The following is a 24878-nucleotide window of genomic DNA, read 5'->3' as shown; positions in this document are numbered from 1 at the left end:
CCATTGCTAAACTTTTTTCTGGTTGTAGTAACATTTTTTTCAGAATATTCTCAGTTTATATTGTTTTAAATTTTTTGATAATAACTTGTATAGGCTAAAGACTATAGTGTCTATAGGAGGATTTCCTTTTCACTCCTGCCATATTTTTTAAACTTTTTTTTGCCAGTCCCAGGACTTGAACTCAGGGACTGAGCATTGTCTGTGGGCTTTCTCAAGGCTAGAGCTCTACCATTTGAGCCACAGCACCACTTCCAGCTTTTTTCTATGTATGTGGTACTGAGGAATCAAACCCTGGTCTTTGTGCATGCTAGGCAAGCACTCTAACACTAGAATAAACTCCCATCCCCCTGCCATGGATTTTTTTTTTTTTGAGCTGTCTATCTGCCTGTGTTGCTGAGAGGCAAACCAAGGACTTTGCATGTTCTAGATCAAGTGCTATACCACTGAGCTGTATTTTACTGATCAGCTTTGCTCACAGGTTGCCTGTTTTGATTGTGCTTTGGAAAAACCATGTTTGTATTTTACTTTAGGCACAAAGCCTACTTCGTTCCTTTCTTGAATTTCTGTGCATTTGACAAATTCTGCTTCATGTGATACTGTCAAAAAAAAAAAGGTTGGAAAAGAAGCTACTGTGTCCTTCTGCTGAATGAAGACATTATATTCTTACCTTTGATGTAGATTGTGTTTTTCAGTTTTATTAAACATAACTTGTGTTGTAAGCATCCTTCATATTTGGCCAAATAGTTCCAAGGAGGCTTTTGTATTCACTGGAGCACGCCCTGAGAAATTGTTTTAGAAACATCTACCTCGATTATGCACAAGACTGGTAATTTAATGTGAATTGTAGGTGCATTCAAGCTGCTTAACAATACAACATTTACCTTGTACAGAAGTGGAGCAAATTTGTTGTAATGACTAGTGAAGAACATTTCCTTTTGATTCATATTTAATGCAGAAGTCTGGGGCTTTTAAAGTTTTCTTAGAAAAACTTCCTTCGGAATCTGTGGCATTGCCATAGAATACTAGAATTGAATTCCAGCTCTGTTCCTTTAGCTGTGTGGACTCATGAAGGTTGCTTCATTCCTCTGAACTTACAGTTCCCCAGTTGTGATTTGGAAATAATGAAAGCTGCTTGGGTGTGCGGTTGTGAGGTTTTACCATGGAAGTAGGATATCCAATACAAGGTTTTCTTTCTGTCTTTTGTCCTTTCTTGTCTTGCCTCCAACCTCAGCACCTGTCTTTGTACCTTCCAGAAAGGTGAAAACTTTCTGCAAATAGAGTCAAAGAAAAAGTATTTCTCCATTTGTTTTTTTTTTGTTTTGTTTTTTTTTTGCCAGTCTGGGGCTTGAGCTCTGTCCTTGGTCTTTCTCAGGGCTAGTGCTCTACCACTTGAGCCACAGCATCATTCCTGGCATTTTTCTATGTATGTGGTACCAAGGAATCAAACCTGGGTCTTCATGCATGCTAGGCAAGTACTCTACCACTAGGCCAAACTCGCGGCCCCTCCATTTGTTCTTTTTCATTATGGATTGCTGCCATCCCCAGAGTTACTTTTTGGATTTTTAGTAATTTTACACTTATTTTTTAGTTGATAGGTAGCAACTGGTAGTGTAATCCCCCTTCTCTACTTAATTCTTAATTTCTTAAGTTGGTGGTGGAGTGGATGATTTTTAAGTTAATTTTATCTCCTCTGGGATCTCACTGTTCTCTCCCCCACCTTTTCCTTCACTTCATTTCTTCTCCTTTCTTTTCTTCTTTCTTCTCTCCTTTCTCAGTAGAAATGAAATGAGTTCAAAACACCCCAGTTAGCTGAGACAGAGAAAGCATCAATCATGGGACACATATCTGCTCACATTGCAAGTGAGGTAGAAAACGGAAAGCACAGGACAGAGGAGACTGCAGGAAGGCACATAGAGCAGTGAAGTTTCCCCAGCTCCAAGCCCTTTGATCTCCTTCGGGACTGTCAATTAGAAAATTCCTTGGCATTCATATGTATTTGTTTGTTCACCTGGGATTAGGAGGGGCTGGACTGGAGAGGTAAGAAATTGAATTGGAGGAGACTGTTTACAGTTCAATGCCAAAGTTACTCACTGCTCTGCCCAAAGAGAGAGCCCTACCCCAAGTATGGTGTTCCTTTCATGGAAGATGGGCTCTCCTTGGTCCTGCTTGACCACTGCCCTGCTGGTGGTGCTGTTTGATTCTAGTTGTTTTGGTGTCTGAGGGTGAACAACAGAAGGTGGGAGGTGTGGTTTTCGTTAGTATTTTGCAAAAGTACCTGGCCAGGTGTTGGAAAACAAGCATCAGTGTGGCTTGCATTTGGTGAAACTTCTAGGGAAGAGATCACCAGTTTGGAAATACTTGTTTAGTGGTTCAGTGTGTATTTTGTGAGACTTTGTCCCACCCATTCAGTACCTTCATGTTTCTGTAAGTTAGGAGCTAAGGATGGGTGACCACTTTGTACAAAACCCTACTAGAATACAAGCCTATGTGAGCATCTATTGTATGTAAGGTACTTTTACTATGTGATCTCGTGAGTGTTTCTGGAATACACAAAACATGAACAGGAACCCATTACTTGTTTATCCGCTCTTACAGGTAGAATCATCTGGAACCAAGTCACCTTTCTAGCTCTGAAAGCAAAGAGGAGGAAGAACTTTCGTCCCATGTGGTATGATGCACTGAACCAGTCCTTCACCTAGCACTTGAGCTGCTCCTTCACATGACACCAATGGAAACCATGACCCAGGCTCTTCTGTTTGGGATGGGGTGAGTATGCCATGAGCATTTGACCTTTTTGTTTTTTGGTGGTGGGGGCTTTGGTCAGGGTGCTTTTTCACTTACTGCTAGTGCTCTACCTCTTTGATCCACAGTGCAACTTCTGCATTCAGAAGATTAATTAGAGAGATAAGAGTCCCATGGGTATTTTTTGGCCTGGGCTGCCTTTGACCCATGATGCTCCTATCTCATCCTTCTCAGTAACTAGGGTTACAGGAATGAGCCATGGGTGCCCAACTAGCTAGGTTCTAATCTATCTGTTGGGGGAGCAGATGGAAGTGCATTATGAGTGACTGGTGTTATGATGGGAAGAAGGTGGCTGAATCCTGGGAACTTTCTGATTCTTTCGAGCCCATCCTTATTAGCTTATTGCTGTGCTAGTAAGTTTTGGAGATTTCAGAGGGTGATTTCCTACCTTTGTCTTTGCAGCTTCTCTTGTCCTTGCCTCTGAGCTACCTGAGAAGGGAAAGAAGTAGTTGCTTTGGCTGCGTAGGGGAAGACTTGGTTTTAAAGTAGTTTTTGAGACTGTACTATGAGAAAGAGTGAACTTTTGCTTAATCAATGGGCCGGGAGAAAGTGGCTATCTCATGAGAGCTTCATTGCCGTGATCTGACTGGATGTCTTCACTGTGTGGTAGGCCTTCCCATAGGAAGGACCACAAAGCAATGAAAAGATGTGTGTTCTCGTTCACTTAGAAGAAAAGAGATGCAAAGACACCTGCCTGGAAGTCCAGCAGAAAGGGCTGAGTTCATTCTTTTCCCTTTTGCAAGTGAGGAGCGTAACATCACCCTTCAGTCCCTATTCACCTCACAAGGGGAGAATAATTTGGACTAAAAGTCCTTTCTAGCCAACTTTGCCTTCCTCAACATACCCACCAAAATTTTGCTGATGGTACAAAGAATGTGATATGTGTACTGTGTGTGTATGTGAGTGTACCTGCCAGAACTTGGGCTTGAATTCAAAGCCTTCTGCTCTCACTTGCCTTTTTCATTCAAGGCTGACACTCTACCATTTGAGTCATACCTCCACTTCTGTTTTTTTGCTGACTTTTTGATTGGAGATAAGAGCCTCATGGTCTTTTCTTCATGGGCTGGCTTTGAACCTCAATCCTCAGATTTCAGCTTTCTGAGTAGTGAAGATTACAGGCATGGGCCATCAATACCCTGCTGTGATATATTGTTTAACATTGACTTGGTTTGAGCAGAAGACTGGTTCCATTTTGAATAAAACAGTCAGAATCACAGATGCTTCCTGAGGCCTGGCCCAGGTCCTTTCTAAAGTTTCCCACCAGCATTCCACCCTGTTGTGGATCGTGCTGCAACTTGTCTGTCCAGTTTTGCCTGTTTCTCCATCCTGCCAGACTCCAGAGCCCCAACCCTGGCCACTCCCCTGTGATGACTGCACAGAGGACAAGAGAGAACTCTCTCCTTCAGTGTTTCCATCACACCAGCTGATCAGAATTGGGGATGTTCCCTTTTCAGGAGGTGGAAATAATAATGAAAACAGTTAACCTGTTCCTGTCCTTACCTTTTGGATCTTCCTTTCCTTCCTTGCAAATTCACTCCTGAGGAGAGCTAGTACCCCAACCTCTCTGTTAGAGGCAGGGGTAGGTTTGCTTCCTTTCCACCAACTAACCTGGGAATCCCTGAGCTTTGAGACCATCTTGAATAGGGGTCAGCTTTGGGAAAGTACACCTGTTTCATGACAACATTCAAATTTGTATCTATTTCCAAAGAGCCCTTCTCTCCACTAGCTACTCATTAAGTTGTTGTTTTCCTGGAAACACTTTCTAATAGGTAAAGTAGACTTGGCTTGTTTGTGGTTTATGTAACTTGTTCAGAGCAATGGAGTGGGAAGTATGAGGATTTGAACATAGGTAGTTTAACTCTGGACTCTGCCTTGTCTGCTACAACCAGGCTACCTTTCCTCTAAATTTGCCTCAAGTGAATGCCTTGTAGAATGGTCCCAGGTCCTATTTTAGGGCACATGAGATGCCCAGAGAATAGTCATTCTCCAGTTCTCTGCCAAGTCCCACTATAACTCTCTTTGAGGTCCATTCAGATCCAGCCTCCTTCCTGTTCCCTTCTTGCTTCATCCCAGCCCACTGTCCTTTTTACCCCCAGGATCACGTCATCTGTCACAAGTCATTTTTTCAGGAACTCCTCCCCCCGCCTCCCCCTCCAGTTATAAATCTCGGAGAACTGCCATCTGCCTTGTACCACAGAGCAAACATTTAGGATTCTTTTGGAATCAACTCAGATCTAGTCATAGCTGTCCAGAGAAATGTCAAGTTTGTTTCCGGGTTCTTTGAACAAAGGGAAATATTGAAGTTAAAGAGCTAAATTTGAAAAGCAATTTGAGAGGCAAATCTGCAAATTGTGAACCCATTTTGGTTTGAGCCATGTGGCTTTTCACCCGACAGTTGCTGGAGCTGAATCATAGGAGGAATGTATCATCTCTTGGCTTCAGCCACAGTGGTTGGCCATCTACTCCCCATTTCCCCTGCACCCCCTCTCTAAGGAACTCAAGCAGATTTATTTGATGAATAACATGGCTTCTTCTAATGCTTAGAACTGTGGTTGGACAAGTTCCATGTGAATGGGAGGTGAAACCTGTCAAATGTCGCTCTCCATCCTCTATTTGAAAGATGTCAAAGAGAGCTTTTAGCAGAGTTGGGGTGCTCAGTTCTAGGCTGCTCTGCCATTGATCATGGCAATCTATTTTTTACACCCATGCTTCTTGAATGTGCCTGTCATTGTAAGGTCATGAGGGTTGCAAAAAGAAAGAGACTCCATATTTTGAAGAGCTACTTTGAGTTCTCTCTTAAGAGAACATATACACATGCTCAGATCTCTCTAAAATGCTCTAGTATTCACATGTAAGCTACATACATCCTCCCTTGTGCTTTAAATCATCTCAAAATTACTTATTGTATCAAGTATGCATTTGTTTGTGTGTATTCGTGTGTGTGTGTGTGTGTGTGTGTGTGTGTGTGTGTGGTCAGAGTCTTGCTGGGTAGCCAAGGCTTGACCTGAAACTTATTAGGTGGCCCAGGCTGGCCTCAAATTTGTGACCATTCTGCCTCAGCCTCCCAAATATTGAATGCGTTACTATGCTCGGATGTACCTGGTACAATGTAAAGGCTACAAAATTAATTGTTATTTGTATGTATTGTTTAGAGAAAAAAGGAAAAGTCTGTATGTGTTCAGTACAGATGTAGCATTGTTTCTTTTTGTATGTGTGTTTTGTTACGAGTCTGAATATTTTGTGGTCTGTATTTGACTGAACCATCCACCCCTCTATCATATGTGTATTCTCTTTTCTAAGTCCACTTGATGGAACCTAAAGGGCTGGTTTAGACTCACAGGTTCTGTGTCTGAATTGAACTGAGCCTTATCTGAGTCCCCAAGTCTGCTGACTTTCAGTTCTGGATATTAGCCTATATAAGATAACGATGTCTAATGTTTGTATTAACTCTAGAATTCACAGGCTCTTGACTTCATTTCTGATCTATAATTTTTTTTTTCCAGTCCTGGGCTTGAGCTCAGGGCCTGAACAGTGTCCTTGGGCTTTCTCAAGGCTAGAGCTCTACCACTTGAGCCTCAGCATCACTTATGGCTTTTTCTATATATTTGGTACCTATGAATCAAACCCGTTTCTTCGTGCATGTTAGGCAAGCACTCTACCACTAGGCAAAACTCCTGGCCCCTGATCTACACTTTTAGTGTTGGCTAATTTCTCATAGCACTTGATTCTATAAAGTTACTACTGCCTGAAATAACATGTTTAGGCATCACAGTTTTGGGGGAGAGTATCAGTAATATTTGAAACACTGCTGAGTTAGAAATCTCATTTAATTGTTAATGTTCATGCATAGATGGGATGTATTGAGTTGGTTGTTTGACTATCCTTAGGAAAGTTGAATAGTTTTCATCCTAAGGAGCAGGAGAGCACCCAGATGGGCTGAAGGCTTTCGTTGTCATTGTGACACAAATGGCCTGGGACACTGGTGTTTGGGGATTTGATGCCATAGTGCTCTCTTGAGGCTTTCCCTGGCTTGCTCCTCTCCTGTCCATATTGCATAAACATTGGTATGGCAAAGCAGATGGCCATCCTGGGGGCTCCTTTGATGTCACATTTGGTTGTCTGGGTAGGGGGTAGAGTGGCTGCAGCCAGCCTCCATGCGAGGAAAAAGGACTGCCTGGGAAATACCTACTTGACATGGGTAACAAAAGCTTAACTCCAGAAAAGCCAGGTTCCCCGGTACAGAGACAGGCCAGGTAATCAGAGCCGGGATTTACATAAGTGTGTTTAGTTTGGGAAGGAGCCAGTCCATGCTAAGCACAGACGTTTCTCTCTGCTTCTAACTGATGCTCTGCAGTGTTTGGTTTTCTTATGGGAATGTGAATGAATGAATGGTGGTGGTGATGGTGGTGGTGTGTGTTTGTGTATGTTTGTGTGTGTGTGTGTATGTATGTGTACATGGAGTGATGGGATTGTCTAGATCATTACTCTGGTGTGTGTGTGTGTGTGTGTGTGTGTGTGTGTGTGTGTGTGTGTTTGTATATACCAGTGCTGGGCTTGAGCTCAGAACTTGGGTGCCATCACTTAGTGTTTTTGGCTCAAGACTTTACCATTTGAGCCACAGCTGCATTTCCTGCTTTTTTGGTGGTTAATCGGAGAGAAGAATCTTACGGACTTTCTTTCCCAGGCTGGTTTCTTACCATGATCCCCAGATCTCAAGCCTCCTGAATAGCAAGGAACCAGCTCAGATCACTATTTGGGGAGCTGTAAAAAATCTCTTCCATAGGCTGGGGCCAGCTTTCTTGGAGACTCAGATGGAAGAATCTGGGATCCCTGGAGAGAAAAAGGAGTTCAATGGGCATCCTTATCAGTGGGGTTCTCAGCTGTTCACCTGGCATTGATCTGTGTAATTAGGACTGAAAGCTTTGAAAACAAAAGGAAAATAATGAACAGCGCCTGGACAGGGAGAGCATGTGGCTCCAGATTCTTTTTGAAAGAAATAGCAAGGGTTAACCATCCATGAACATCATGTGTTTGTTGTTGGTTTTTTTTCCCCCCCTTTGGGGATGCACAACATGCAGTAGTTGAAGTCACTAACATACAAACTATGTGTGGTATCTAACCACAGAGGAAATGCTAACAGCTGCAAGTCCAATGAGAGTGTTCCTAGACACAAATCTAGCCTCGAGGTAATAACAGGAGCTATTTATTTTTCTAATGTATTTACAGAGTCTCAACAGGCTAAATGAGAGTAATATATTCAGGTTGAGTGACATTTAGTTACTGTACTTCATTTTAATATTTTTGGGAGTATTGAAGAATTTCATAGTTTATCATTTTGGTAAATCATGGGGGGAATGTATTATTTTTAAAGATAGCCTTGGGAGATTTGATGGGGTATCCCCTCCCTGAAATTTATAAAATAGAAGGCAAGAACTGACAAGGCCAGAAAGAGGTAATAGGGATTCAAGTAAGAGTAGGAATAAGGCATCTCATCAGTTCAAAGGGTCATGACATTTGCTAATGAACTTCTTACAAATTGAGAAATTATTCATGATGTCTTATTTCTACTGTCTTATTTCTGCTTGACATGGTATGTAACATTATGAATACATTGGATTGCCACAATAATATATTGAGTTATTGTCATTGTAGTTTTACAGCTGAGGAACTGAGGCCAAGAGTCACACAGTCATATAGTCATACAGCTAGCCACTGGTCTAGGCAGATACTCCGGTGCCTGCATTCCTGACTGCTCCTACCCTGGTCTACTAGCCAACAAGTGCCACTAGTCTTGGTGTCTCTTATAGGCTGGCTTTCCTATGCAGAGCCATAGCACATGTGTAGTACTGATACCTGTAGAACCATGCAGGTTTGACTGAAGATTTTTGGTTTTACAATGGTGCTAAAGGAATACATATTCAATAGAAACTGCATTGGGATTTTTTTTTTTTTTGCCAGTCCTTGGACTTTCTCAAGGCTAGAACTCTACCACTTGAGCCTCAGCACCACTTCTGCTTTTTTCTATGTATGTAGTACCGAGGAATTGAACCCAGGTCTTTGTGCATGCTAGGCAAACACTCTATCACTAGGCCAAACTCCCGGCCCCTGCACTGGGAATTTTGCATTTGAATTCCTACCTGATCTGGTGACATTGCACTACATCACTGCATTGCTGCAGGATGGGAGCAGGTTGCTGAGTAGTGGTCACAGCCCATAGTCAACTGTAAAGTCACAGAGGAAAGAGCCAGCACCTTGCCGCATGCTGTGTTGGGAAGGCGCAGTGTTCAGCTGGCCATGCGTATTAAATGTGTTTTTGACAAATAGCATTTTTGACTTATGATGATGTGCTTCATCAGGAAGTGGTTCCATAAGTCAAATATTTGTTTCTTTGAAGAAGTTAGGACAAGAAATGTGGACATTTAGTAACAATATTTCTGCTTTTTGTTTTTTCTCAGTATTTTCACCAATCTAACTAGTTGGTGCAGGTACTTGGTGGACCACTTAGTCCTGAAAAGAACTGACCAACAGATTTGTTTAGGATATAGAGGGGGTTGTTTTAGTGGTCATGAAAAGTGTGAATATGAGCGAAGGAGTTTTAATGTTCAGTGGCTTAGTGATGGTTGCAGCATTGTCTTCTGAATGTTTCCAGTGTTACCCCATCCAGAGCAGAGCCATTTTTTGTCTTTTGAAAAGAGTATTTTCTAATAGGAGGCCTAGAGGTTTCTCTCAACATGGTTTTCAAGGCTTATAATATGGATAGTGTTGTTAAGATACAAGTGTGTGTGTGTGCGTGTGCCTGAACCTCTGTCTGTCGATATTGGGAATTGAACTCAGGGCCTAGGCACTATCTCTGACTTTTTCTTTTGCTATAGGCTAGCACTCTACTATTGCAGCCACAGCTCCACTTCTGCCTTTGAAGATAGGATTCTTACAGACTTGTTTCTCTGGCTGGCTTTGAACCATGATCCTCAGATCTCAGCCTCCTGAGTTGCTAGGACATGCCACTTCTACCTGGCTCTAAAATGAAGTTTTAGCTTGATATTATTTACTTTTTTGTTGTTGTTGTTGTTATTGTTTGTTTGGGGAGGCAGTACTTAGCATTGAACTCAAGGAATCCTGCTTGTTAGGCATGTACTCTGCTTGTTTGCTTTTTTCAATCTTGCACTTTTGTCTGAGCTAACCTTGAACTGTGATCTTCCTGCTGTTTATTTTTTTCTTTTTTTGTTGGTCCTGGGGCTTGAACTCAGGGCCTGAGAGTTTCCTTTGACTTTCTCAAGGCTGGAGCTCTATCAAATAGCACCACTTCTGGCCTTTTTTATGTATGTGGTTCCAAGGAATCGAACCCAGGTCTTTCGCATGCCAGGCCAGTACTCCACCATTAGACTAAACTCCCAATCACCCTCCTATCTTTTTCTTTCTTTCTTTCTTTCTTTCTTTCTTTCTTTCTTTCTTTCTTTCTTTCTTTCTTTCTTTCTTTCTTTCTTTCTTGTTGGTCATGAGATTTGAACTCTGGGCCTGGTCATTGTCCCTTGAGCTGAAGTAAGCTCTTCAGCTCAAGGCTACTATCCTACCCCTGGAGCCACAGCACCACTCCTGGTTTTCTGGTGATTAAGTAGAGATAAGAGTCTCATGGATTTCATAGTGCCCAGGCTGGCTTTGAACCTCAGATCCTCAGATCTTTAGCCTCCTGAGTAGCTAGGATTACAGGTGTGAGCCACAGAGCTAGGCATTCCTCTTTCCTTTCTAAAGAGCTGCAGTTAGCGGTATGTACCACCACACCCAGCCTTTATACCTTGTTTGTTTTAGACTCATTTAGCTAGATTGTATGCATGTGTGTGTATGTATCTACATGTGTGTGTATGTATGTATGTATGTGTACATACATACAGTATTGTATTTTAAAATTTATTTTCTGTTCTGTTCTCATGTTTCACATGGGATGAAAGCAGAAATAAAAGATAACTAAGGAGCTAGGTGTGGGTGGCTCATGTCTGTAATCCTAGCTACTCAGGAGACTGAGTGAGATCTGAGCGTCTTGGTTTGAAGACAGCCCTGGCAGGAAAGTCTATGAGACTCTTTTCTTCAATTAACTACCAGGAAACCAGAAGTGGTACCGTGGCTCAAAGTGGAAGAGTGCTAGCCTTGCAAGAAAGAGCTTAGCGATAGTGCCCAGGCTGCACTAACAAAAAAGAAAGAAAGAAAGAAAGATAAAAAGAGAAAGAAAGAAGAAAGAAAAGAAAACTTATGGTCTGGAAGTAATTTTCAGCAGTTAGGAAATTAAGCAAAATAAGATAATGTATCATTTTATTTCTAGCCAGATGAATGGAACATAGGAGTTCACACTTTATTATTATTATTATTTTTTAAGCAATTGGATATTTCCTATGAGCCTAACCTTTCACTGGGACCTTTAGTTAAAGCAAAAAAGAAAAAAAAGTCTACATGTTCAACATTTTCCTTTCCTAAAGACTATATAAACTTGGAATTTAATGTCAGATTATTATTAATTTAATGTCTTTTATTTGTGGCATTTGAGTCCACCTGAACTTCTGAAAATTGGACTCAGTGTACTTCTCCTTTGGGCCTCTTCTTTGTGTGTGTGTGTGTGTGTGTGTGTGTGTGTGTGTGTGTGTGTGTGTGTGTGTGTGTACATGTATTCACATACATTTGTACTGGTCCTGGGTGTTGTTCCTGAGTTTTTATGATCAAGACTAGTGCTCTAACATTTGAGCCACAACACAACTCTACTTCCATATGGAGACATTGTTGATAGAATGGATATTTATTTTCTTTATTAATTTTTGTGCTTGTGTCCGGAAGCTTATAGGAATCTTTATTTTAAAATTCATCATAATGTGGGTGGATTTTTTTTTTTTTTTGTCTCTTTGCTATGTGTTTGGAATGCATGCATTTCCCAGCAGCTTTCCAATGCCTGTTGTATGGCGCGTGTGGTATGTGGTGTGTGATATATGGCGTGTGCTGTGCAAGAGGTCTGTCACCAAATGTACAGGTCTGTGGTACCAATCAGAAGAACAGGCCGCATCACTTCAGTGCTGCAGACATGTTATATTTAGTAGGGATGAAAGAACACAGCCAAGTTCCATTTTACATTTCAGAGTTTATAAATCTATCTGAAGTGCTTTGAAAAAGGAAAAACATCATGTTAGAGATGGATTCATTTGTGTATGAAACTAAAATCAGACTTCTTTGCCAAAATCTGTCAAAAGTGTTCTTAGAAAGTGGTCCTTTTCTAGAGAGCATGGAACTGGTTTTATCTTTAGCGCCGTTGGACCATTCTTTGCATTTCTCTTACTGTGTATTTTTTCCTTCAAAGCATCACACAAAGACCTACATTGGAAAGCTTATAGTAGCCTTATTCCCAGTAAGGAGAACTAGTCAGAAAGATACTCTTTAGGAGGTAAATGGATGCCTACATCTGTACAGCGGCATATTATTCAGCACTACAAAAAGCAATGAGCTATCATGTCACACAAAGACATGAAAGAACCTTAGTTATGGAGAAAGGAGCAGGGAGCCCAGAGAAGGTGGAACACTGAGGATTTTTAGCATAGTTAAAATGGCTACTCCATATGATATTATATGGTGGACACAGGTCACTGTCCATGGCCTTGTCCAAATCCAGAGAATGTACAACTCCTAAGTGAACCTTAATATAAATGATGAACTTTGAATAATAGCAATTGATATCCTATTTTAGCAAAAGATGTTGATAATGATAGAAGCTGTGTATAAGCTGATCTACAAAATAAAAGTCCACTGTTGAGACTTTTTTTTTTTTTGCCAGTTCTGCTGTCCCTGAGCTCCTCAGCTAAAGGCTAGCACTCTACAACTTGAGCCACACTACCACTTCCTGCTTTTTCTGTGTATGTAGTACCAAAGAATTGAACCCAGGTCTTTGTACATGCTAGGCAAGCAAGCACTGTGCCACTAGGCCAAACTCCCAGCCCTTTACTATAGAAATAGCATGCAAACCAAAGTTGTGTGGATACAGCACTGACTTTTCTTCCTGAGATCCATTCTAGTTTTTCTTGGCCTGCATACTTTACAAAGTCCCTTGCTGTCCTTTTGCTTAGGCAGCAGTTGATGGGCAGCATAACAGAATTTCTAGTCAAGTGTAATTCTGAGCTGGGTGCTAGTGGCTTTTAGCCGGAGTCCTAGCTACTCAGGAGGCTAAAATCTGAGGATCACAGTTGAAAGGCAGCTTGGATAGGACTCTTATGTCCAGTTTACCACCAAAAAAGCCAGAAATGGAGTTGTGCCTCAAGCCTTGAGTGGAAAAGCTAAGTGAGGGGACAAAGCCTCAAGTTAAGCTCGAGTACTGGCACAAAGAAATGAAGGGAAGGGAAAGGGAAAGGGAAAGCCAAGGGGAAGAGGAAAGGGAAAGGGAAAGGGATGGGAAGGAAGGAGGGAAGAAGGAAGGGCAGGTAGGTTCTGGTCCCTGAGAATTAGGACATGGTAAAAATTGACCCTTTCCTCAAGGGAAGCAGTGATTTCAATTTCCTTCCTGTGTTCACATGTCATAGTCATACTGTTAGCACTAAGGATTCATATTTTGGTAAAATGATTCTTTTGATAAATTCAACAGCAGACAGATTGTTCTGGCTTGGTTGGGGAGACCAGTGCTTTGATAGTACTTGAAAATATTGTGACCTGGGAATCCACATAATCAAATTCTGATCTTGATCTTAGTGCTTGTCAGATGAAGAGGGCCCCGAGCAGTTATAAATCCTCTCTCTCAAAGAAACCTATCTGTGTTTCCTTTAGGGTTGTCTTTTACTTTTTGGGACCATCATCCTTGTCTTCTAAAGATATTTATTTGCTGAGTGCTTTTCTTGTGTTTTCATTGTAGATAGAAAGGATGCATAGAATAAGGATGAGGCCAGGAGTTTGTGGTAGAGTGCTTGTCTAGCATGCACAAAGACCTGGGCTCAATTCCTCAGTACATATACATAGAAAAAATGCCAGAAGTGGTAGAATTCTAGCCTTGAGAAGCCCAAGGACAGTACTCAGGCCCTGAGTTCAAGTCCTGGGACTGGCAAAAAAAAAAAAGAAGCTGGGCACAGTGGCTCATGCCTGTAATCCTAGCTACTCCGGAGGCTGAGATCAGAGGATCAAGGTTCAAAGCCAGTCCAGGCACAAAAAGACCTGAGACTCTTATCTCCAATTAACTTCTAGAAAATGGGAAATGGGGCTTGGCTCAAGGGTAGGGTGGTAGCCTTGAGCTGAGGAGCTCAGGGACAGTGCCCAGACCAAGTTCAAGCCCCATAACCCACCAAAAAAAAAAAAAGGAAGGATGAAGAGTCTAGGGATGAACTAGATGCAATGGAAGCCCCAATTTTTTTTTAAATCTCATCTCAAACTTTTATTCACAGTCAAAGCTTGTGTGCATAAGAGGGAAGGGAAAAAGAATAACACGATGAATGCATTGTGAAACACATTTTTTTTTGTTAGTCCTGGAGCTTGACCTTAGGGTCTGGGTACTTTTTGTTCAAGGCTAGTGCTTGACCACTTGAGCCACAGTACCACTTCCGGCCTTTTCTGAGTATGTAGTACTGAGGAATCAAACCCAGGGCTTTGTGCATGCTAGGCAAGCACTAGACCCCGATCCCAGTCCCAGTGAAACACATTTTGAACATGGTCAAAAGAGATTGTCTGCAACTCTGCCAGTTGAGCAAGGAAACTTGCTGGAATTGTTTTGGGAAGGGTGAGTGATAGAGAGGGTAAGATTGATTGGAACATATTGTAAATATATGTGGAACTGTAGTGCTGTAGTAAGGAACTCCCTCCTCTGTATAACTAATGTACACTAATTAAAACAAAATTAAAAAACCTGTGTACATAGTTAAAAGTTAAAAGATTTAATTCAATCACCTACTAGTCTTCTCTCTCCTACCTTCCATACCATGACATGTTTTATAATGGATAGTCTTAAGTTGGAAAGCAGAGTAAGGTTGTAGGGTTTTTTGTTTGTTGTTGTTGTTGTTTGTTTGTTTGTTTGTTTTTGGTCCTTCCCTCCCTCCTTTGACTTTGTCTGTGAATCTGGTCTTTTCAGGCACCTGGAATTCTGGAATCTGAATATTCATGGGTTTACCAGCTGTTTAGTTCACATTCTTCAAAATTCTTTTTGTGTACTGAGACATTGGATGCATTGGAGACTGAGTACAAAGACATGATTTGTTTCTGTTCCACTGTGTGTGATTCAATCTCCTGAGTGGTGTATCTTATAGTGCATCTCTCTATCCAAAATTTATTTCTCTGTATACATGATTAAGTATAAATCATTAAAATGCTCTTAAAAATGAGTATGATTGGGCACTCGTGGCTTACATCTATACTTCTAGCTAAGCTACTCAGGAGCCTGAGATCTGAGAATTGCAGTTTGAAGCCAGCAGGGGCAGGAAATTCTATGAGCCTCTTGTCTCCAATTAGCCACCAAAAAGCTGAATTTGGTGCTCAAGTAATAGAGCACTAGCCTCGAGTGAAAAGCTAAGGGACAGTTTGTAGGCCCTAAGTTCAAGCCCTAGTACCAGAGCACACATACAAAGATTAGTTGTATCCTGATGGAGGCCTTATGGGTAGAGGACTTGACCTGATTCAGGTTTTAATAGGGTCTTACAGGTCTTGTATTGAGGGTAGACCAAACACTTCCTCCTGCCCCCCATCCTTTTTTGATTTTAGTCTTGGGGCTTGAGCTCAGGACTTGGGCACTGTTCTTGAGCTTTTTTTTGCTGAAGGCTAATGTTCTAGTCACTTGAGCCACAGTTCTACTTCTGTCTTTTTGGTGGCTAATTGGAGATAAGAGTCTCTCGTACTTTGTTGCCTAGGCTGGCTTTGAACCACTATCTCAGCCTCCTGAGTAGCTCGGATTACAGATATGAGTGTCAAGCACTTCTTCATTTGAACTGTTGCCCTTGGTTGGTCCTTATTACTCAGCATTGATTGAACTTTGTTATTGTGCCCACATCCCTTTGATGGCAGAGGTTTATTAATTTATTAATCAGCTTCTTTAGACATAAGTCTATTTTTCGTATATTTTTATTGTAATTAATAGAAGGGTTACATTATATTCACCAGACAGAAGGTGCATTACTTCACAAACATTGATACACTTTCTCATGTTTTGGTCCCCATTTCCCTCCCTCACCTCCACCACTATCTTGTTTTTCCCCCTTCCCTATCCTATTTCAAATAACCAAATAAACATATATACAATATATCAGATAACAAAGTCAAATACTATAACAATATGAGATAACCAAGGGACAGCAAAACAGATGAGAGATAACATAGTACACTAAGGACAACAATCACTCATTATATGGCTTTTGTTTCTCTATCCTGGGGGTCCTTTCATTTAGGGTCATACTATATAGCGGTATCTAGGTTTTGCTCTATTGTAAGTCTCTGCTAGGAGCACCTAGGTTTTGCTCTATTGTAAGTCTCTGCTAGGAGCATAAGTCTATTTTTGATGAGAAAAGAGACTTTTTTTTTTTTTTTTTGCCAGTCCTGGACTTGAGCTCAGGGCCTGAGCCCTGTCCTTGGACTTTCTCCAGGCTAGAGCTCTACCACTTGAGCCTCAGCACCACTTCCAGCTTTTTTCTATGTATGTGGTGCCAAGGAATCGAACCCGGGTCTTTGTGCATGCTAGGCAAGCACTTTAACCAGTAGGCCAAACTCCCGGCTCCGAAAAGAGACTTTTTATCATGCGAGGATAGTTACTGATAAACTCTATGAGAAGATTGAGGATAGCTTGAAACTGCTTAGAGATGATGTAGGGATACCTACAGACTGGGGTTCCATAGCAAAAAGGAAAAATCCCTAATTGTGCCTGGGCTCTATTTTTTCCCTTCAAGTCCTTGTCTTGTGTGTGGTTATGATTACTCACCTTCTGACTGCACCCATCCCTCTTTGGTTCAGGTGCAGTAGATGGGGTTGTACTTCTCGAAGACCATGTGTTATGTGGATTACCTTCTCCCTGGAGATGCATGCTAAATCAAGGCCAGAACACATGTGGAATAGCCCTGAGCCTTTCAACAATCCAAACCTTAATTTTCTGGCATTTGCCTCCGTGAGCCTGTTTTAAGTGGCATGTGGTAAACTTGTCTACAGATGTTAGTAGACCAGTATACTTTGAACAAAATAATAATAACTTTCGCATCTGGTCCCTGTTTCATCTATGGATCTTAAAACCCCAAATGCATATTAATTAGAGCTCACATCACTGGAAGGTAGGGAAGAGTTGGAGGGCATTCACTTTAATCACCAGTGTGAAGAACTTGGAGGGACAGCCTCTGGGCCCAATTCGGTAACAAGCATATTGTATCCCACCATTTCAGTGCCTTTCATCTAGCATCTGAGGTACCGTGCAAAGCAAGGGAAGTGCATTATTGAGCACATCTGCCTGGTGTGGCGATCCCCTGGGATCCCGGGGACTTGCTCTAGCTTTCCAGCACAGTCACTGCAAAGGGCTTCTTTCTGTCCAGTTCTTGGATTTATCGTCTGTTGTAAACTAATGGTGGGCTAGATGGCTGACTCATAAGGCTATCTGGTTTGCTTTCCATCTTTTTGCTATGTTAGACAAGTAGGAGGTTCCTTGGAAAGCCTCAGCTTCCTGTCCAGTTGGGACTGAGCAAATTCTCCATTAACAAGTTAAGACATCTTTCTCACCAAAATTTATCATTCTCTATATTTTTTTTTTGGTGGGTCATGGGGCTTGAACTCAGCTTGGGCACTGTCCCTGCACTCTTCAGCTCAAGGCTGAGATCTGAGGATCAAGGTTCAAAGCCAGCCCGGGCACAAAAGAACCTGAGACTCTTATCTCCAATTAACTCCTAGAATTGGGAAGTGGGGCTTGGCTCAAGGGGTAGGGTTGACAAAATAATGTTGAGGAGATTTATATCCAAGACCTTTTATCCTTTACTCTTCCAGTCCCACAAGATCTATTTTCCATGTATTAAATTTTGTTAGATGTATCATGATTGAATTGGAAGCTTTTGTGAGTCAGATTTTTAAACAGAAATGGTAAGGAAGAAGCGTTGGCTTTTAGTTCTTGAGAAGTTATTTTGTCTGCAGAGTAGATTCTGTTAGATGCCTACTACAGATTGATGATTCATCCCGAACTTTGCTACATAGCTGAGTCCTCACACTTGATTATTTTATTATCCTCCTGGAAATCTATTTTAAACAATGACATAAAATATTCTTTCTTTGATGACCTGGGTGCTATGCTAAATTCCTGTTTAATTTCTTCCCTGTATCTGTGATTAGTCCAGAAAAAAACAACTTCTTTGTGGATTTCTCTGTTGAGCTGGGTCATTGGTTCCCTGACTTGGTTTCGAGGAACTTCTCTGGTGAGTGGGAGCCGCCTGAGAGTATGAATATGCAACAGAGTCGTCTGATCAAGTAGACACATGTAGTGCTCCCTTAAATTGGAAAATAACAGATGACTTGAGCACAATATTTTAAGTGTTGTCAACCCACTTGAAATTGAGTCTCTGAGGAGAGGACAGGGCTTGTTGGGATCTGAGAAATTCTTTTCCTGCCCAGTGGCGGAAAATACAACAAACAGAGAAGGCAGCAGATGGAGACTGTGTCAGCTTTGATACTAGTGAATTTGGAATTAGGAAGTTGTGACAAGTAGTTACAGCAGCAGTAGCTTTCCAGAATATTTCCGACTGGTATTTAGTATCACCTGGGCAGGTCTTATGCAAGGTAATAAAAGGCAAGATCTCTGCAGTTCTCTTCTATGTAATCTAGAGCATAGATCTGGGCTCTACATGGACCTGGAAGATCTCTAAAATGGAAGGAAGGCCAGCCATTCTCCAAAGCCATCCAGAGAGGCCCAATGAGCTAGGTAGGTAACACCTCTCCTCTCCATGCAGAAGTGAACGTGAGCAAGCCTAATGGCATTTTAGGTCAGAAATGTAAGTTTTGTTAACATCCTTGATTTCATGAAGATCAAAGCATTCAGATCTTAGTTATTTTCAGTGAGAGTGCCAGTTGTGCACAGTGCCAGGTTAGAAGAGGAATGAGTGCTACATTTGTGTTACCAGTGGACATTTTTATTCATTCATTCATTCATTTTTTATTTATTTATTTTTTGATTGATTGATTTATTGATTGCTTGCCAGTCCTGAGGCTTGAGCTCAGGGCCTGAGCTCTGTCGTTGAACTTTCTCAAGGTTAGAGCTCCACCACTTGAGCCACAGCACCACTTCTAGCTTTTTTGTATGTATGTGGTACCAAGGAATCAAACCTGGGCCTTTGTGCATGCTAGGCAAGCACTCTACCACTAGGCCAGACTCCTGGCCCACCAGTGGACACTTTAAATAGACATATCCATTTTGGTTTAGCCTCTACTACATGTGTGTCTCTTTTGTGGAAAATATTCCCCCCTGATGTGTGTGTGTGTGTGTGTGTGTGTGTGTGTGTGTGTGTGTGTGTGTAGAGGTCGCATTGCAGTGACTGCAGGTGGACTCCTGGTCCCAAAGACTCACAGCCTCAAATACACTAAACACTGTTAGAAAACTGAGCCATGACGGTAGGAGAAGGGAGGAAGAGCAGAAGGACAGAATCAATAAAAACAGATCACCTCCAGTGGGAAGAGAAGTGGGACACCACGGTGACAAAAGGAGAGCCAGAATCATGAGGCATGTCTCCTGGTTTGGATTCTGTCCCTGAACTTATTTGCTCAAGACTGTCACTCCACACTTGAGCCACAGCTGCACTTCCAACTTTTTGGTGGTAAATTGGAGATGAGTTTCACAGGTTTTCTGCCTGAGCTGTCTTTAAACAGTGATTCTCAGATCTCAGCCTCCTGAACAGCTAGGATTACAATCATGAACCAGCAGTGCCTGTCTGAAATAGATAATTTTGAAACAAGGATACGGTACTTGCTCCAGCATTCTTTATCTACTAGGAGGGCCACTAACATAGAATCTGAAAAATTTAGTATTTGAATTTGGTTAAAGTACCAGCATTGAGCAAAAAAGTCAAATGAGAGTGATTTCAAACCTCAGTACCAGCACACACAAAAAAGCATCTGCTTCCTATTTGTTCTTTTTTTAATATAGTCTATTTGATTCTTGAGTTTTTGTATAACTTACTTTGGCCCCCTCCCCCCTTTCATAAATGACATTAAAAGAACAATCTGTCTTTTCTCTGGATTGTGAAGCAACATTCAGTTCATCTACAAATGTTGCAAATGGTGATTAGTTGGAACCCAGATGGGAATTTCCCCAGAGATTCAGAGTGCTATGAAAAGTCAGTTGATAGAGGTCTGTCACTAAAGAAATGGACAGGGAAAAAATATGCCAAGAAAGCTAAGTACTTTCCTGGCATACCTCTCCTTTTGTAATGAAACTTACTGAAGTTCTATGATTAGCACATGTACACAAAGTAAATGTCTGCCTCCCCTCCAAAAAAGTATTCACATTCTTAGAAGAATTTAAATGTGGGCTTGCTGTGTCTTATTAAACAGTACATGTATTGCTGGGCATGGATTAATCAGCAAAAAGCTAAAAGTGGAGGCATGGCTCAAATGTCAGAGCACCAGCCTTGAACAACAACAACAAAAAATAAGCAAAGGCATGAAGCTCTGAGTTCAAGCTCCAATACTGGCACCAAAAAACCCCACAAAAAGAAGTATTATATGTTAGATGTGATGTGCAGAAACATTCTTTTTGCAAGGGGCAGATAAGTAGCTGCTAAAATTTAATCAGTAAGTGTGATTGGGTTTGGGAAAATTGCTACTCTATCTTTATTTATTTTTATTGTATTTTATTGTCAGGGTAATGTATAGAGGGGTTACAGTTACGTTTGTCAAGTAGTGGGTACATTACTTCTTGAACACTAATACCTCTTCTCATGGCTTTTCTCGTTTTCCTTCCTCCTACCCCTTACCAATCATCTTGTTTTTCCCCTTCCTTTCCCTATTTCAAATTAAAAAAATGTACATATAATATACCAGGTAACAAAGTCAGATACAGTAACAACATGAGATAAACTATTGGGGAAAAAACAAGAGAAAAGAAATAACTTCACATAGTACCTATCTTTATTAAAATTGTGTATATGACACTAAATCCTGGGTTATACTCTACCTCTGTTTACTTTTTGTTCAATATTCTTTTTTTTTTTCTTTCACTGCTACATAAGTGTTCCATAAGGAAAGAATGCAGTTAACAACAAGCAAGTTTTCTAGGAAAAGGCAGAGTTAAGATCAGGGACTACTCTGGATTTCCTACTCTCTTTTTCCAAGAACTTGACCTATGTGAGCTTGTTTGTTCATTTCTAAACTGATTCTGTGTCATCTATGGATTCATTAAACATCTTCACAGGTTCTGTGAATTCACTGACACCTCCTCCTCCTCTTCCTCCTCCTCCTTCTTCTTCTTCTTCCTAATTTCTTCTTTCTTCTTCTTTTTCTGGTCAGTCATGGGGCTTGAACCCTGGGCCTGGTCACTGTCCCTGAGTTCTGAGTTCTTCAGCTCAAGGCTACCGTCCTACCCCTGGAGCCACAGCGCCACTTTCGATTTTCTCATGGTTAATTGGAGGTAAGAGTGTTACAGACTTTAGTGCCGGAGCTGGCTTTGAACGATCCTCAGATCTCAGCCTCTAGAGTAGTTAGGATTATAGGCGTGAACCACCTCGCCCAGCTTTACTTAGCTTATGCTTGCTCAAGACTGTTGCCCTACCATTTGAACCACAGCTCCACTTCTGGCTTTTGGGGTCGTTAATGGTTAATGGGACATAAGAGTCTCATGGATTTTTCTGTTCAGACTGACTTTAAACAGTGGTCCTCAGGCATCAGATGGGCTTTAGACAATGATTGGTGAAGAGTGAGGGTAAAGCACTTTACTCTGCAGTTTGGGCCTTAATCAGTAGAAATCTTGGTGGGTAGATTCAAAATGATTTACCTTTAATGCTGAAAGCTTCAGTTTTTAACTTGGTCGTCATACCTTTAAAAGAAAACAATGACTTAGCAATGCGAATTATTCCTCACATAGAAAGTCCATCCCCCTTTTAGGAAACAGATTGTTTCATTCAGTCTCTTCCCTCCCCTTTCAGGGTATTAATTCTCCTGAGTTTGAAGCTTTGGACAGTCTTCCTCTTGCTATGCTGAGAAGGAAAACATTTCCTGACAGTAGAGTCATCCTTTAGTTTTGGACTGAGTTTATTGGCAGTTCATTATTTAAGCTTGGGGAGTGCATCCTGCCAAACCAGTGCAGGTGTTTCTGACTTGTTAGGACAAGTTGGCTCTGTATTTTCTCTTAAGACAACTTGGAATGCAACCCTTCCTTGGTCAAAGGATTGCTCTGCCTAAGTCACAAGCAAGATGCAAATATATAAAAAATGCAAATTACCATTTGCCATCTAAATAAACTTTCTGACATCCTACCTTCCTGAGTTTTCCTCAGTGATCACTGGTTGTACTGTTCATGTCCCTTGCACATCTAGCCCTGTGTAACCTCTCCATTAGGGCTGGGGGGCGGTGCTAACAAGAATACTTATCTAAATTGTCTGCCCTGTCATTTTGGTCGAACAAAATTGGTAACAGACACATGGAGTTGCTAGAGGGCTCATTAGGGAGCTTGTGATTCTGAAAGGCAGCTGGCAATCTGGCCTCTCAGGAACGAGTGTATTCAGAGTTTAAAATCTGTGAAATTAATTTTGCTTCCATGAGGGTAAATTTTCAAGACTTATTTTGAGAGTGCCTCAGAATTCCGTTAACACAAGGTAATTTTTCATGCTGACTCCTTGTAATATACAACCCCGGATTCTGAGGGTGATTTTTTTGGTTGGCAGTTGATGTTCACATGGTCACTCAGGGATTGAGGCTTCTTTCTCTGTCTTTGTTGGTCCCTGTTCTAAGGAACTTGCCTTGACTTTGCTGGGTTTGGAATGGAGGGAGCATTAAAGGAAAACCTGGAGGCTCCCTTGGGGGAGGTGACAGGCGTAGGCCTGGAAGTGGCCTTTGATAACTGGTGCATACTCCTTTGGCTAGAACTTTGGCTGTGTTCTATGTCACACTGGACTGGTCCCTTACTTCCAAGATTTTTTTTTTTAAGATTGATTTAGTGTCTCTACCACTTGGAATGTTTGAACTTCCTCTGAAAGGTTTCAGAGGGTGAGATGTTCAATTAGGGAGACCTTGACAGTATGATGTACTGTGCTTGTTTCTAGGGGATGTGATCTGAATCTTTAGATTCATTGTTGCCTTATGTGACTATGTGTTTCGCATAGCTGGGAAGGATGGAGATTTGGCTTATCTTATTTTTTAAGTGCTATACTGGGGAGTTTTCTCTTGTGCCTGATGATGTGTTTATAACCTGCTCAAGGCTTCATGCATGATGGCTTCTAGCTGTAACTATATTGGAGTTTTTCTGATAGTTCCTAATAGAGATCTTTTCTAACTTAAGAGATGGCCTCAAATTTGTCTTTGTACCTGCTTTGTTCCTGAATTTGTGGCTTCCCAAAGATAATAGTCCTTTTTTTTCATTTTTCATTGCTTGTCATTTAAGAACCATTCTTGTAATTTTTTTCTCCCTTGGGGAGGGGTAATGACCCTGTGTGAGTTTTTTTCTTCTTCTGCTGATACTGCCTCCAACTCCCATGAATTCAAAAGCTTTTTGTCTCTGAAATTATCTTTGGGAGGATTTTAAGTCTTTCATATTAGAGCAATCATCTTCAACAGGATCTGTGGACCGCAAACCAGTCTTCGATCAGGTGAGATTTGGCTTGCTTTCTAATGGCTGTACTGCCTCCTCCACCCCCTCGTCCTCCTCCCTACCAGCACCCATCCCTCCACCTCCCAACCTTAATCCTGGTGAAGGTTGCAATGTCGGTAGCCTTGCTTGTTATACTGACAGTCAATAAGCTCTCAAGAAAACCCATATCAGAGTGACTCTTCTTGATAGGATCAAGTTCAAGTGCCCGATCTGACCTCCTGGTGGCAATCTGTTGGCCTTTGGTGGCTGATTTCCCTTGCACGATCTCCCCCTCATCCCTTACACTATACCTGATTCCTGAACATCACCAAGTTAAGTTATGATCCATATCCTACTAGGAAATGTTGATTTATTTTTTGGTGGCTCTGGGATTTGAACTCAGGCCCTTCTACTTGCTAGGCAGATATTCTATCTCTTAAGATGCTTCTAGTCCTTTTTCTGTTTTGGGGATTTTAGAGGTGGGGTCTTACTTTTTGTTGGGGCTTGTCTGGCTGTGATCCTCCTATTTATGCTTCTTGACATAGCTGAGATGACAGGCTGTCTTCTTAGTTGAAATGGGGCCTTGTGAACTTTCCTCCTCTCTGAGGTGGCCTTGAACCAATTTTTCTTGATTTCTGGCTACCAAATAGCTAAGAATATAGGAGTGACCCACCACATCTGGGTAACAAACACTTACTGAGTACTTGCTATATGCCAGGTTCTCTTGTGGAATATACTAGAGCACTGAACATTTCTAGAGACTGAGACATATAGATTGTATTAAATGTAGATTAAATTATTTTATACTTTTAGACAGTAATCATGTGTATCATATATATATATATTTACCATTGCTTCAAACTGTGATCCTCAAATCTCAGCCTACTGGGTAGCTAGGATTATAGGTGTGAGCCACTGGTGTCTGGTGTGACTGGTGCTTTATAGCGGATACTTAGACATTAAGTAGGTCCCTTACTTCTCAATCTTTTAATATTATTTTTTCTTTATGGACTCAAAGTTTAGTTAGAATGTGTCTCCCCAAAGTGCTTGTGTTGGAAACTTAATCCCCAAAGTCATAAAACAGTATAGTATTTGGAGGGGGAATCTTTAGGAGTTCATTAGAGTTAGAGGAAGTCTTAAGAGTGAGGTCTCCATGATAAGATGTAGAAGAAAGAGCTGGGCTAGACACTTTGTCTGTCTGTCCATGTGACACACTCCTTTGTGTTATGCAGAGGACCTTCACTAGATACTTGTACCATGCTGTTGTACTTGAAGTGTTCACAACCATGAGCAAAGTATATTACTGTTCTCGATAAATGATCCAGTATTGAATATTGTGTTGTGGCCA

General features: G+C 41.4%; 1 protein-coding gene across 3 annotated transcripts in view; it reads left to right on the top strand.

Annotated features, from left to right (window-relative positions):
* Positions 1-24878, top strand: part of Tiam1 (TIAM Rac1 associated GEF 1) — a 335042-nt gene that overhangs the window by 155199 nt on the left and 154965 nt on the right. For all 3 annotated transcript variants that reach the window (XM_090348555.1, XM_090348551.1, XM_090348565.1), the window contains one exon: positions 2596-2766. The gene's annotated coding sequence lies outside the window, so the exon portion shown is untranslated. The remainder of the gene's footprint in view (positions 1-2595; positions 2767-24878) is intronic.

Source organism: Megascapheus bottae, chromosome 1 (genome assembly GCF_031878675.1).
Source record: "Megascapheus bottae isolate mThoBot1 chromosome 1, mThoBot2.hap1, whole genome shotgun sequence".
Taxonomy (NCBI): domain Eukaryota; kingdom Metazoa; phylum Chordata; class Mammalia; order Rodentia; family Geomyidae; genus Megascapheus; species Megascapheus bottae.
The sequence above is the reverse complement of the archived record's forward strand: the minus strand, read 5'-3'. Positions and strand labels throughout refer to the sequence as shown.